Consider the following 16,018-nt stretch of genomic DNA (forward strand, 5'->3'; position numbering starts at 1 on the left):
ATCCAGCCTAAAGAGGTCCCAAATCTTTGGTAGCAATCGAATTATCAATTAAGATCATTCAGAAACAAGGCAGACTCAGTGAATCGTGTTTTTTCAAAAGGTAAGTTCTTGCATCTTTTTTCTTGCTAAATATAAGAATTCTTTCATAATTTAATACATATGTCTCTATATCTTGTAAATTTGAAAAATAATAGCTCGATTACTTATTCTCATGTTCTTTGACACAGAGGTGTTTTTCTCTTACACTTATACTTGGACTGGTGGGGTAATAGTTTAAGATATTACCTTTTATTTTCTTACTTGCACTCATCATATTTCTTTTTCTGCTCAAGACAGCATATTTTATGCCTCTGTTTCCTTCTGTTTCCAAAACGTGTAGCCAAGAGTGGGGGGAGGATGGAACGGGAACAGCAGAGTGAACTGTGTTAAATCACCAAGCCTGGCACAGGTTCCAGATCTGGGGAGAAAGATGACTCAGATTTATCAGTCTGCTTTCAGTTTGATTTACTACCAAACCAGAATCTAAATTTGGTGCACAGGACAAACACAAGATTAGGAGGAGGCCTGCTTCCACACAAAGGTGCTTCTGAGTCCACAGGTCTTAGGAGGCTGCGTGAAATGAAGAATTTACCAGATATGAGGAACCCAGAACTGTGGGGTCCCTCCCTCAACTGTGCTCCAGGCTGTAGGATGGTGGGAGGCTGGTGATCCCACCAGGCTCCAGATGACATTGTCATATAAGTAGATTTTGTCTTGGCCACAGTCATGCACTTCCAAGGTCTTTTCTTACTACAACGCCAGGCCTACCTGAAATTGTCATTCAGTAGCCCTTGCCACATAAGACTAAGAAGATATTTTTCTCAGGGAAGAGAAGAGATGAAAGAGGAGGAGGGGGAGAGGGGGAGAGAGAGAGGGAGAGAAATTGGTGGGTTCTAGGCTTACAGTCAGGTCAGCTCACCAGGACTGTAACATGACCCAGAGAAAATGCCTATGTGAAGATCTAAGTTGATGGAAACAAAGGGCCTTGGGTCTCAAGAGCAGCAGGGATTGTCTACATCTGCAGAGACCAAGCTGGCTTTGAAGTCTCGGTGCTGGGTGACATGGAGGTACCAGGAAACCCAGCCTGGGCACAGCATGGTTCAGATCCCAGGGTCAGTCACAGAAGCCAATGGTGGGAGGAGGAGCTGGTCATGAACAGTAGATGTTAATTTATTTTTTACCTGCCTAACAGAATAGAGGCTTGGACTCTAAAATTAAGTTATAGAAAATATACTTCTTTAATACTTGAATTTGTGAGCTGAGCTTCATATGTCTTATGCCTATTAATTATTTTCTGTATTGTATTTGTGGAGTAAATAGTTTTGACCTTGAAAATAAGCCTGCTCTTGAAGCTAATTCTCTTCCTTTTCCCCTCATTGCCTTTTCAAGGTGCTTTTCATTTGATCTCATGATCCAAAGTCCATGCTGTGACACATGGTGTGTTGTTGACAACCAGGTTATTTAAACAACTCCTCGTCTGCATTCAGACCCAGGTTACAAACATGCAACAGTGCACTCATTTCTTACAATTAATAAAGTTTACAGCATTGTATAATATTTACCTTTTTGTGTCTTTTTTAAAATCACATTTGATCTCCTTCTAAATTTCCTTAGATAAATACATATTTTAGTTCTATACATATTGGGTTATCTTAAAAATATTTCCATTAGGATAGGATTGATTTGTTCAGACAGTGAGTAGAAAAAGTGTAGAAATTGGAACATTAGACCTTTTCAGTCATATTGTACCACACTATAGAAAAACTCTCTTCTTTGAATTGTTACTTTTTAACAGGCAAGAGCAGTATTGTGTAAATGTCATCTTAAAAATACATGCATACATCAGTATTAAGGCTGTATTATTTTTTTCCATATTGAAGAGAATAAGTCTCCTAAGAATTACCTTCATTTTAGATTCTCCAAGATGACTTGCAGCTGTCTGTGTGGACCCTTAGAAACTCTGTACAACTGAATATAAATTATTTAAAATACTTTTATTGGCAATGATACTGTAAAATCCTTGCCTTAATTGCAGCAATTACTTTTTAAGCTACTTGGAAATATTTATTCCTTAAAAGCAGTATAAAACTCAAAAATTGATCTACAAATTTAAAGAGAAGTAAATAAATGTGTATATGTGTGGTATGTGTTTACAGAAAATATAATGTCAGGATGATGCCAGGGACTGATTATTACTTTAATATTTAATATGTTGTGAGACTGTTATATAACTTACATGATCAAAATAATATTTTCTTTCTTCTCTTATTGAACCAAATTCAATACTCTATATAGTTTGAGTGTTTGGAACTCAGGAAATAAATATGAAATCCCAATGGTTAAGGACTACAAATTTTTATTTACTATTAAATTAATAAGATGCTATATTTAAACATAAAATTAAAATATTTGGACTCACTGGATTAATAGGAAATATCTAATATTTAACTGCATTCTTGAGATGAATCCAAAAACCTGTGTAAATTAAACGGGTTAAAATGGAAGTTGCACACAATGTATAGATAGCTTCATAAAGAGTAAACTTGGAAAATTACTGTTGATAAGTTGTAATTTCTGATCAGCGGTAATTTCTGATTAGAAATTGATTGATCAGTGGTAATTTCTGTTGAGGGGAATGGGATGGCTATGCTTTTAACCAAGGATGTGTGTGTGTGTGTGTGTGTGCACGTGTGTGTTCTTGAGTTTGTTTGTGTGTCTAAACTTCCTGTTGTGGACTTTTCCAGGATGGTTCTATTTTAAAATAGTATCTCCCTCTTTGCCCCCAAGTTTATTCATACTTGTCAACCAATTTGTCTCAATTTTTGGTTTAGAAAAATGGTCACCACAGGCATCCAACCTCTAGGTAAACTTTGAGCCATCCTGTCTCCTAGTACTGGACATCTGGTTAACACCTAGCATACAAATTAGATGGCAGACACTCCCAAAGTGAGGACTGTCACAGCACAGACACAGAAGGTCAGATAAACACTTGATGGCTGGGTCAGGGACGCGTGCTGTGCACCCTAGAGCAGAGAATCAATCACGGTGTGGGGGGTGGGAGTCTGGATCTAATACAAACCAGGGTGAGCTCATAGGATGCCACAGGGAGATCTAATCATACAGCATTTAGAGTAAGCATACAATTTGTGTTTTGATTTGTAAACAGAACATTTTTAGCAACAGACTTCAAAGCATCACAATGGCAATGCAGTGCTTTTGTCACTTTGAAAAATAGTCTTATTTAACAATGAACATAAATTTCTAGGTAAACAAAGCCCACTTAAAATAAAGCTAATGAGGCATTTAGTGAAGAAGAAAACGTGAAAAATAGAAAGGTCAGAAAGAAAAGGTCTCATTCTTGGTGTTTAGTATACCAGAGCAACGTGGAATGCTATGAGGATTAGCTTTCTAAGTACCTTTCATTGTCATCCTCTCCTATTGTGTGTGTGTCCTCAGACATGTATAGTGAATCACAAAGGAAATTAGTGGTGGAAAAGTGGAGACAAAAAAATGGGATGTAATATTCTACCTTGGAAAATTATGTACAGAATCTGTACACAGCATCTCAGAAAAGAGAATTCATTCAAACATAAAATTTACTGTGTATCCTTACAAGAAATGCTCCTAGCCATTAAGAAACTTTTCAGTTTCTGTGAAGTATTATAGCACATCTACAGAAGGTAAATAATTGTCAATGGATCTTTAAAAATTACAGTGTTTTATTTTTCAAAACATCTCCCTGAGAAGCAGAGCAATGCCATCAAGGCAACTATAAGATCTTAAAAAAAAGTTAGAATCATCTTTAAGTAAGCACTGCAGGCAAGAAAAAAGCTACTAGGGCATATGTATGAAATACTACCAAACAAAAAGCTCTTAAAAACTGGAGATGGTAAAAATAAAGCTTTAAGCACATTGTGCCCTTTACTCCGCAGCCAAGCTCTAGAGCTGAGTTAGCAGCATAATTAGAAAAAACTGGCCTGAAATAATATAAAGTCACAATCCTTCTTCAGAGTCACAGTCACTGAAACTTAGCCTATTGTGCTCACTTTGGGATGGCTGCATGAAAACTGACTTTAAAAATTGCCCCAGATGGAGAAATATAACACATATCTCTTTAAATATCAATAAGACTAAACTGTTTCTTTAGATTTTAAACAAATGTACTGTGTACATCTAAAGACCAGATGTGTAGGGCTTCCCTGGTGGCACAGTGGTTGAGAGTCCGCCTGCTGATGAAGGAGACACGAGTTCATGCCCTGGTCTGGGAAGATCCCACGTGCCGCAGAGCGGCTAGGTGCGTGAGCCATGGCCGCTGAGCCTGCGCGTCCGAAGCCTGTGCTCTGCAACAGGAGAGGCCACAACAGTGAGAGGCCCACACACCACAAAAAAAAAGATACATGCATCCTTATGTTCATAGCAGCACTGTTCACAACAGCCAAGACATGGAAACAACCTAAATGTCCATCGACAGATGAATGGATAAAGAAGATGTGGTACATATATACAATGGAATACTACTCAGCCATAAAAAAGAATGAAATAATGCCATTTGAAGCAACATGGATGCAACTACAGATTATCATACTGAGTGAAGTAAGTCAGAAAGAGAAAGACAAATACCATATAATGTCACTTATATGGGGAATCTAAAATATGACACAAATGAACCTATCTGTGAAACAGAAATAGACTCACAGACATACAGAACAGGCTTGTGGTTGCCAAGGGGGAGATGGGTGGGGGAAGGATGGACTGGGAGTTTGGGATTAGCAGATGCAAACTTTTATATATAGGATGGACAAACAACAAGGTCCTACTGTATAGCACAAGGAACTCTATTCAATGCCCTGTGATAAACCATAATGGAAAAGAACATGAAAAAGAATGTATATATATGTATAACTGAATCACTTTGCTGTACTGCAGAAATGAACACAACATTGTAAATCAACTATACATAAATAAAAAAATAAATAAATTTCTTCACATTATGGGGAAGTTTTGCTTTTCCTGAGAGTGGATTAAGACTGCTCCGTGGTGGTTTAGGGAGGGTGCATTAGGCACTTTCACACTTTTAGGAAAACAAACTCCGCAGTAGTCAGAAATTGCCCTGCTTACTAGCTAAAAAGTTAATTTGCCAATCTCTTTGTATTTTTTGGATCTGCATATTTTCCAGACTACATATGATATAAAACAATAGTTTTGTTATTTAGACCAGTGATAAAACTATCTCATTCTTCAAACAGAAAAGAGGTTAAATGGACCAGTGACTGAAAAGTTAAGCATTGCTACCCATCCACAAAAGTGTAGCAATAAACTCATGTTCCCTGCCTGTAAAGTGAAAGGAGGGTAGAACCCTTGATCTACCTCAAAATGGTATTTTAAATATTACAAACATATGAAACAGTTTTTTTTTTGAGCAAAGAAATTGTCCCTTTTATTGAGTCTTTCAAGGTAGATGATTTTTTTTTATTGAAGTATAGTTGATTTACAATGTTGTGTTAATTTCTGCTGTACAGCAAAGTGATTCAGTTATACGTATAAATACATTCTTTTTTAATAAATTTTTTTTAAAAGTATTTATTTTTTTATTTATCTTTAGCTGCATTGGGTCTTCGTTGCTGTGCGCGGGCTTTCTCTAGTTGTGGCAAGCGGGGGCTACTCTTCTTTGTGGTGCGTGGGCTTCTCATTGCGGTGGCTTCTCTTGTCGCAGAGCATGGGCTCTAGGCGTGTGGGCTTCAGTAGCTGTGGCACGTGGGCTCAGTAGTTGTGGCTCATGGGCTCTAGAGCACAGGCTCAGCAGTTATGGCGCATGGGCATAGTTGTTCCACGGCATGTGGGATCTTCCTGGACTAGGGCTTGAACCCGTGTTCCCTGCATTGGCAGGTGGATTCTTAACCACTGTGCCACCAGGGAAACCCCAAAATACATTATTTTTTAATATTCTTTTCCATTATGGTTTATCATAGGATATTGAATATAGTTCCCTGTGCTATATAGTAAGAACTTGTTGTTTATCCATCATATATATAATAGTTTGCATCCACTAATCCCAAACTCCCAGTTCATGTTCCCCTACCCTTCTTGCCCTTGGCAACCACAAGTCTATTCTCTATGTCTATGATTCTTGAAACAGTTTGTTTTAATGAAGCTGTTTTGGCATAGTCTTGTCAAAATATCCTGGCTAATTACATTAATTCACTTTTTTGTTTTTTAAATTTTGGTCATTGAGTTAATATGGGCAACAGACATCTCTTTCACCCTAATTGTTCCATTGTCTAATTTTTTTCTTTGTTTTTTATAACAAGTATTATATTGTTTTAAGTCTGTTCGAGCTTCATAACTGGGGTAGGGAACATTCTTCCCTGAACAAACAAAATCAGTGGATGAATATCAATGTGCTCAACATCTCCCAGCCTTTACCTTTCACACCTTCTTTTCATCCTCTGCCCTATGCTCCCTAATGAGTCTTTGCGCTAGGTGAGTCCTACTATGAAATTTGTTTCCTGCCACAGCCCCTGACATTGGCCATCTCTCTTAACAGATCTCTTTATCAAATGAAGGAAGAAATCTGTTCATAAATTGGAATCACTTCTCTCTATATACTTCTTTTCCAATCACAAAGGTAATTCAAAGTCTGCCCCCAGAAAGACAAAAAAGTGACTATCCTATTTTCATTTCTCCATTGCCAATATATTTATCACATCTATCACTCAATAGATCTACACTGAAAGAACAAATGATTGAATGAATGGGTAAAAATGAGTGGTTCATTCTGTAACTTTGATGTTGCCTATGTATTGAACTGTATGATATGGTTTGATGTTATACTCACATGTGTTTAGAGAAAAACTCTTAACTGGAAAATGGGGGCTATAACAGCTTCCTAAACAATGGAGAATTTTATTACTGAATACATGACTTATTAGTGACTTTAGATTATACCATAGGGAGCATTTCACTGAATAGGCTATATGCTAGTTTTGCCCATGACAACTATAATACTCAAAGCTAGATTATTATTATGCTTCAAACCGCATCAACACACAAATATATATATATATATATATATATATATATATATATATATATATATATTGTGGCTCACGGGCCCAGCCGCTCTGTGTCATGTGGGATCTTCCCGGACTGGGGCACGAACCCGTGTCCCCTGAATCGGCAGTCAGACTCTCAACCACTGCGCCACCAGGGAAGCCCCACACAAATATATTTTTGAATACATTTCTTTTCAGATGACAGATTCCTTCTCCTTTCCAATTTACTATGCAAAAATATTAAGCAATCTTTATTAACATTTAATTTTTCCCCACTTGGGGGAAATAATGTAAGGTGGAAAATCCATATAATTCACCTGCAGAAAGTTAGTGGGATAAGAATCCAAAAGGAAGAAAATAGTGAGAACCAATTAAAGTATTACAAAGTAGTCAAGGTTTCTGTTTGTGTGTTTGTTTTGTTTACAGTGTTAAATTTAGGAGTTTCACATAATGGTCAAGGCCATAAGCTCTGCAATAGATGTCTGTCCATGTTCCACACTAGAGTCCTTTGAATTTGAGCAAGATATCTATCCTCAGCTTCTTCTCCTGTCATTGGGTTTATTCTAAGGGATAATTATTTTTGAGTATTCAGAATATCTACATGTAGCAATTTTAGTAGTATTAATAAAATAATGATTATTCATTAGAGTAGAAATCTCTAGGCTTTGGGTGGAAAAAACTACTTATTTCTAATGAAACAACCATGATTGATTGTTATGCTGTGACCAAGGGTAAAGGCAAAATCACATGAAAAGTAGAAAGTGCACTAACGGTGACTTTGATCTGTAGGATGGGGATATATTTAAAATGCTGGTTAGAAAGTGAAAATCTCAAATAAGGAGGGACCCACGGCAGTGATTTCCTGCAACGACAAACTTAGTGCAGTTTTGGTGAAGGTTCTTGACAATCATTTCCAACTTGTATGATTTTCCAATCCCACTGGCCCAAATCCATATGTCTTCAACCCTAGATTATAAATATATTCTTTTTTTATGTGTTAATGTAAGTTTGTTTTTATTTATTTTGTTTTGAATTTTATTTTTTTCTTTTTTTATACAGCAGGTTCTTATTAGTTATCTATTTTATACATATTAGTGTATATATGTCAATCCCAATCTCCCAATTCCTCCCCCCACCCCACTTTCCTCCCTTAGTGTCCATACATTTGTTCTCTACATCTGTGTCTCTATTTCTGCATGGCAAACCGGTTCATCTGTATCATTTTTCTAGATTCCACATATATGTGTTAATATATGATGTTTGTTTTTCTCATTCTGACTTACTTCACTCTATATGACAGCCTCTAGGTCCATCCACATCTCTACAAATGACCCAATTTCATTCCTTTTTATGGCTAAGTATATAAATATATTCTTTAACATAGTCTCCTATTCCAGACTTTGTCCATCAGATCTATTATTTGCACATCGATTTGCAGATTAATTTTCAGAAGGCACTGTTTTCATAGTGTCACTCTTGGGCTCCAAAACCATCATTGATTTCTCCATTGCTTATAGACTAAAGCTCAAGTTCTTTAACCTCACTGAAAAAGTCCTATATTAGCCCCAATTTCCATTTCTAAATCTTGCCTTTATTTACTATCCTGTATAAATTACATTACAGCTAATATAAACTTCTCTAGATATCTTGCCATTACATTCTATCACATATGATACTACACACTCTCTTATGTATCCAGCCTTTTAGATTATGTGTCCTCTACATTCCTTGAGTTGGAAAATACATTTAGTAAATATTTGAAATCCATGAAATACTTAATAGAGAACTTTGTATAAAATATATCCTCAATCAGTATTTTTTGACACAATGGTTAAGACCATTTGTCAATGTTCATACTCAGGTTGGGAGGCCCTGTGCCAGATATTATAACCAGTTTAGACAAAAATAAGTCACCACACACCCCTTCCTCTTTCCCATCTTCAATGCTCATGGTAATCATTTTCTTAAATATATTTTTATATATCATTTCTCTTCATCTCTTTGGTCTTATAAAAGTCCCCACCCTCCATTGTCTGGATTATTGCCAGGGTGTTCTAACTGGTCTCCCTTCTTCCAGATCAGTCTACTGTATTCCACCTTGCTCACTGCTTCCAGACTGATTGCATTGCATTGCATCACTCTACTCTGTGAATGTTCTGCAATAGTTTCTTACCACCTGTAGCACAAAATCCAAACTTTTTCACAAGATACTCAAAGCTCATAGGTTCTAGCTTTTACCCTCCTCTGTCTTTTTTTTTTTTTTTTTTTTGCAGTAGGCGGGCCTCTCCTGCTGCGGAGCACAGGCTCCGGACGTGCAAGCTCAGCGGCCATGGCCCATGGGCCCACGGACCAGAGCACGAACCCGTGTCCCCTGCATCGGCAGGTGGACTCTCAACCACTGCGCCACCAGGGAAGCTCCCTCCTCTGTCTTTTACATTTTATCTTTCTACCACATGGAACTACCTAGTACTTGCAGTTTTGCAATACTATATTATTTCATGAAGACTTATCTTTGCCCATATGGCAGTCAGACCCTAAGGTAAACCCCCAATAATTTCCAACCTCTGGTGGCCACACCTTTGCATAATTCCTGTCCCTGGAGTGTGGTTAGAAAGTTTTATTTGCTTCCAATCTTTTGGTGAGATATCACTTTTGTGATAAAATTATATTATATAGTAAAGGTAAAAGGATTCTGCAAATGTTGTTAAAGTCTCATGTTAGTTGATTTTGAGTTAGTTAAAAGAGAGACTTATCTAAGGTGGGTCTGGCCTAATCAGCTGAAAACCCTTAAAAGTTAGATACCCCCTTGCTGGCCTTGTAGCAGAAAACATCCATGTTTGAAGGGCCCATGGAGAGAGACACATGGAAGAGAGCTGGACATGACCTTGAGGATCATATGGACACCTCCCAGCCACCAGTGAGTGACAAGTCATGACATCAGCCATCCAGCCACAAGAATATTAATCCTGTAAACAAACTGAATGAGCTTCAAGCCAATTCTTCCCTAATTGAGCCTCCAGAGGAGAATACAGACCAGGACAACCCCTTGGCTGCAGCCACGGGAGACTCAGCTAAGCAAACCCAGAATCTGACATGGAAGCTATGAGATAATAAACGTGTGCTTTAAACCACTAAGAAGGTAGTACTTTGTAATGTGGCAGTAGTTGACTAATAAATCTCACTATCGTCTTTGCCTGCAATATGTTTCCACCCTACTCTCTACTTAGGTCTATAGCCCACTAAAATAGTCCTTTAAGAATCAACATAAATGTCACCTCTTCCATGAATCATTTTCTTATTTACTACCATGGGTGAATCATACCTGCTCTTGTCTTTTCAGAGTATTTTCTATGTATCATTGTTGATACTAATCATGCCATATTGGAATTTGTTTTTACACGTCTGTTTGTCATAAATGACTTCCTTGAGAGAAGACTTCATGTCTAAGCAAACACTCAATGTATGAATTTGAATACATGAAATAATAAATTAATATTCAAGCAGATGCTCTAATGTCATTTGGCATGTTTATCCACACAATTTTATGGATTCTTATTGTACTTGAACTATTCGTTAATATCTCAGAGTTACCTGCATTAAAAAGAAAGGTGGGGGAATAGAATTCTTACAAATGGGCAGATAACAGAAATTGGGAAAGCAGTAAAATTCAGGGAGAAGAGACAAGGTTTCATCTTAAAGGATAATTTTTTTTAATGATAGTTGGATGTGAACATGCTATTTTAAAGAAGTGCCTTGATCTTGATGAGAGTGACATCTAAATTTTACAGTTACTCCGAAAAGAAATAAGATGAATTAAAATGAAAAGAGGAAGAAAAATATTTACCTATTTCTTGAGTTCTGACACAATATGAATGATGATGGTTTCATGGTTTCTGATCTATTATGTGAAATAAACTTTAAAACCCACGTAACAGGTGGTTAGACTAAAGGAAGATAATCTATGCTAAAAGCCTAAACTAAGTACAAAGAGTTTGATACACACTTGCTGTGAAGAGGGACATGGCTGGATTAATACATATCCATTACTTCTCACTGAAAGAGGGCAAATATTTGGCCACTTCTACTGGTGACAAGGTTTTCAGAGATGGTGGCATGTTTTGATAACCCATGGAATGTAGTATATCATCATAACGCACAAGTCCCTCTAATTAAAGGAAGATATATGAGGTATCTAGAACTGGTAGAGCACTGGTAGAGTCATCCACCATAGTGATCTCATACAGTCTATGAAATGATTTATCCTCAAATGAAGGATTGATTTTTATTAATAGAGAATGCAGAAAGAGCTTTGGCAATGGCATGTTCTAGGGTTTCATGCTGCATCTCATCTCTGCTTATAGGAACTCTCTTCCACATAGATATTTTGATAGTCATAAAACTATAAATCAGATAAGATAGCAATACATGTATTTTTCAGAGTGATTTTGTTTTGCCCACAATTATATGGCCAGTAAATGGCAAAGCAGAACCCAGCTCTCCATTGAACTGACCACGTGCCAATCAGCCAATGCACAAACCTACCCCCACCCTTCCCATGAGGTGAGGAAGCACCTTTTGTTATTTCTGTATTGCTGGATGATTCTCTGAAACGAAGGTCACAGAATCTTCAGGAAAAATGTCAAGCCATTTGTTAGCCCTTAATGTCTAGGAAAGTGTCTTCTAAAAAGATCCAGGAAAAACCTCAGAAGGAGAGAAAATATTTGCAAATGAAGCAACTGACAAAGGACTAATCTCTAAAATTTACAAGCAGTTCATGCAGCTCAATATCAAAAAGACAAACAACCCAATCCAAAAATGGGCAGAAGACCTAAATAGACATTTCTCTAAAGAAGATATACAGATTGCCAACACACACATGAAAGAATGCTCAGCATCATTAATCATTAGAGAAATGAAAGTCAAAACTACAATGAGATATCATTTCACACCAGTCAGAATGGCCATCATCAAAAAATCTACAAACATTAAGTGCTGGAGAGGGTGTGGAGAAAAGAGAACCCTCTTGCACTGTTGGTGGGAATGTAAATTGATACAGCCACTATGGAGAACAGTATGGAGGTTCCTTAAAAAACTAAAAATAGAACTACCATATGACCCAGCAATCCCACTACTGGGCATATACCCTGAGAAAACCATACTTCAAAAAGAGTCATGTACCAAAATGTTCATTGCAGCTCTATTTACAATAGCCAGGCCATGGAAGCAACCTAAGTGTCCATCAACAGATGAATGGATATTAATGCGTGACACATATATACAGTGGAATATTACTCAGCCATCAAAAGAAACGAAATTGAGTTATTTGTAGTGAGGTGGATGGATCTAGAGTCTGTCAGACAGAATGAAGTAAGCCAGAAAGAGAAAAACAAATACCGTATGCTAACACATATGTATGGACTCTAAGAAAAAAAAAAAAAGGTCACGAAGAACCTAAGGGCAAGACAGGAATAAAGACCCAGACCTACTAGGGAATGGACTTGAGGATACGGGGAGGGGGAAGGGTAAGCTGTGACAAAGTGAGAGAATGGCATGGACATATATACACTACCAAACGTAAAATGGATAGCTAGTGGGAAGCAGCCGCATAGCACAGGGAGATCAGCTCGGTGCTTTGTGACCACCTAGAGGGGTGGGATAGGGAGGATGAGAGGGAGGGAGATGCAAGAGGGAAGAGATATGGGAACATATGTATATGTATAACTGATTCACTTTGTTATAAAGCAGAAACTAACACACCACTGTAAAGCAATTATACTCCAATAAAGATATTATAAAAAAAAAAGGGGGCGATCGGGAGGATGGGGGGGCGATTGGGAAGATGGCAGAAGAGTAAGACACAAAGATCACCCTTCTCCCCACAGATACACCAGAAATACATCTACACGAGGAACAACTCCTACAGAACACCTACTGAATGCTGGCAGAAGACCTCAGACCTCCAAAAAGGCAAGAAAGTCCCCACGTACCTGGGTAGGGCAAAAGAAAAAAGAATAAACAGAGACAAAAGAATAGGGAAGGGACCTGCACCAGTGGGAGGGAGCCATGAAGGAGGACAGGTTTCTACACACGAGGAAGCCCCTTCGCGGACGGAGACTGCAGGTGGCGGAGGGGGGAAGCTTCGAGCCGCGGAGGATAGCACAGCAACAGGGGTGCAGAGGGAAAAGCGGAGAGATTCCCGCACAGAGGATCGGTGTCGACCAGCACTCACCAGCCCGAGAGGCTTGTCTGCTCACCTGCCGGGACGGGAGGGGCTGGGAGCTGAGGCTCGGGCTTCGGTCGGAGCGCAGGCAGAGGACTGGGGTTGGTGGCGTTAACACAGCCTGTAAGGTGTTAGTGCACCACGGCTAGCTGGGAGGGAGTCCGGGGAAAAGTCTGGACCTGCCGAAGAGGCAAGAGACTTTTTCTTCCTTCTTTGTTTCCTGGTGCGCGAGGAGAGGGGATTAAGAGCACTGCTTAAAGGAACTCCAGAGACGGGAGCGAGCCACGGCTAACAGGGTGGACCACAGAGACGGGCATGAGATGCTAAGGCTGCTGCTGCTGCCACCAAGAAACCTGTGTGCAAGCACAGGTCACTATCCACACGCCCCTTACGGGGAGGCTATGCAGCCCGCCACTGCCAGGGTCCCGGGATCCAGGGACAACTTCCCCGGGAGAACGAACGGCACACCTCAGGCTGGTGCAACGTCCCGCCGGCCTCTGCCACTGCAGGCTCGCCCCACATCCGCACCCCTCCCTCCCCTCAGCCTGAGTGAGCCAGAGTCCCCGACGCAGCTGCTCCTTTAACCCCGTCCTGTCTGAGCGAAGAACAGATGCCCTCTGGCAACCTACACGCAGAGGCAGGGCCAAATCCAAAGCTGAGCCCAGGAGTGTGCGAACAAAGAAGAGAAAGGGAAATCTCTCCCAGCAGCCTCAGAAGCAGTGGATTAAAGCTCCACAATCAACTTGATGTACCCTGCGTCTGTGAAATACATGAATAGACAAAGAATCATCCCAAATTGAGGAGGTGGACTTTCAGAGCAAGATTTATTATTTTTTCCCCTTTTCCCCTTTTTGTGAGTGTGTATGCTTTTGTGTGTGATTTTGTCTGTATAGCTTTGCTTCCACCATTTGTCCTAGGGTTCTATCCATCCATTTTTTTTCTTTAAAAAAATTTGTTTTTCTTAATAATTATTTTTTATTTTAATAACTTTATTTTATCTTACCTTATTTTATTTTATCTTCTTTCCTTCTTTCTTTCTTTCCTTCCTTCCCTCCTTCCTTCCTTCTTTCTTTCTTTCTTTCCTTCTTTCTACTTTTTCTCCCTTTTATTCTGAGCCGTGTGGATGAAAGGCTCTTGGTGCTGCAGGCAGGAGTCAGTGCTGTGCCTCTGAGGTGGGAGAGGCAAATTCAGGACACTGGTCCACAAGAGACCTCCCAGCTCCACATAATATCAAATGGAAAAAATCTCCCAGAGATCTCCATCTCACCACCCGCACGCAGCTTCACTCAACGACCAGCAAGCTACAGTGCTGGACATCCTATGCCTAAGAAGTAGCAAGACAGAAACACAACCCCACCCATTAGCAGAGAGGCTGCCTAAAATCATAATAAGTCCACAGACACCCCAAAACACATCACCAGACGTGGACCTGCCCACCAGAAAGACAAGATCAAGCCTCATCCACCAGAACACAGGCACTAGTCCCCTCTACCAGGAAGCCTACACAACCCACTGAACCAACTTTAGCCACTGGGGACAGACACCAAGAACAATGGGAACTACGAACCTGCAGCCTGCAAAAAGGAGACCCCAAACACAGTAAGATAAGCAAACTGAGAACACAGAAAAACACACAGCAGATGAAGGAGCAAGATAAAAACCCACCAGACCTAACAAATGAAGAGGAAATAAGCAGTCTACCTGAAAAAGAACTCAAAGTAATGATAATAAAGATGATCCAAAATCTTAGAAATAGAATAGACAAAATGCAAGAAACATTTAACAAGGACCTATAAGAAATAAAGATGAAACAAGCAATGATGAACAACACAATAAATGAAATTTAAAATACTCTAGATAGGGTCAATAGCAGAATAACTGAGGCAGAAGAACGGCTAAGTGACCGGGAAGATAAAATAGTGGAAATAACTACTGCAAAGCAGAATAAAGAAAAAAGAATGCAAAGAACTGAGGACAGTCTCAGAGACCTGTGGGACAACATTAAACACACCAACGTTCGAATTATAGGGGTTCCAGAAGAAGAAGAGAAAAAGAAAGGGACTGAGAAAATATTTGAAGAGATTATAGTTTAAAGCATCCCTAATATGGGAAAGGAAATAGTTAATCAAGTCCAGGAATCACAGAGAGTGCCATACAGGATAAATCCAAGGAGAAATACGCCAAGACACATATTAATCAAACTGTCAAAAATTAAATACAAGAAAACATATTAAAAGCAGCAAGGGAAAAACAACAAATAACAAACAAGGGAATACCCATAAGGTAAACAGCTGATCTTTCAGCAGAAACTCTGCAAGCAGAAGGGACTGGCAGGACACATTTAAAGTGATGAAGGAGAAAAATCTACAACCAAGATTACTCTACCCAGCAAGGATCTCATTCAGGTTTGATGGAGAAATTAAAACCTTTACAGACAAACAAAAGCTGAGGGAGTTCAGCACCACCAAACCAGCTTTACTACAAATGCTAAAGGAACTTCTCTAGGAAAGAAACACAAGAGAAGGAAAACACCTACAATAACAAACCCAAAACAATTAAGAAAATGGGAATAGGAACATACATATCGATAATTAAGTTAAATGTAAATGGATTAAATGCTCCCACCAAAAGACACACATTGGCTGAATGGATACCAAAACAAGACCCATATATATGCTGTTTACAAGAGACCCACTTCACACCTAGA

General features: G+C 39.0%; 1 long non-coding RNA gene across 1 annotated transcript in view; it reads right to left on the bottom strand.

Annotated features, from left to right (window-relative positions):
* The window catches only part of LOC149748227 (uncharacterized), a 40,380-nt gene extending 25,985 nt beyond the window's left edge, over positions 1–14,395 (bottom strand). Inside the window, exons 1-2 of the long non-coding RNA XR_016394655.1 lie at positions 13,346–14,395; positions 286–457 (exon numbers count right to left, since the gene is read on the bottom strand). This is a non-coding gene — a long non-coding RNA (uncharacterized LOC149748227). The remainder of the gene's footprint in view (positions 1–285; positions 458–13,345) is intronic.
* Positions 14,396–16,018: the final 1,623 nt, after the last annotated feature.

Source organism: Delphinapterus leucas, chromosome 10, assembly GCF_059928025.1.
Source record: "Delphinapterus leucas isolate spDelLeu-1000000601 "Yukka" chromosome 10, BTC_Dleu_Yukka2, whole genome shotgun sequence".
Classification (NCBI taxonomy): Eukaryota; Metazoa; Chordata; class Mammalia; order Artiodactyla; family Monodontidae; genus Delphinapterus; species Delphinapterus leucas.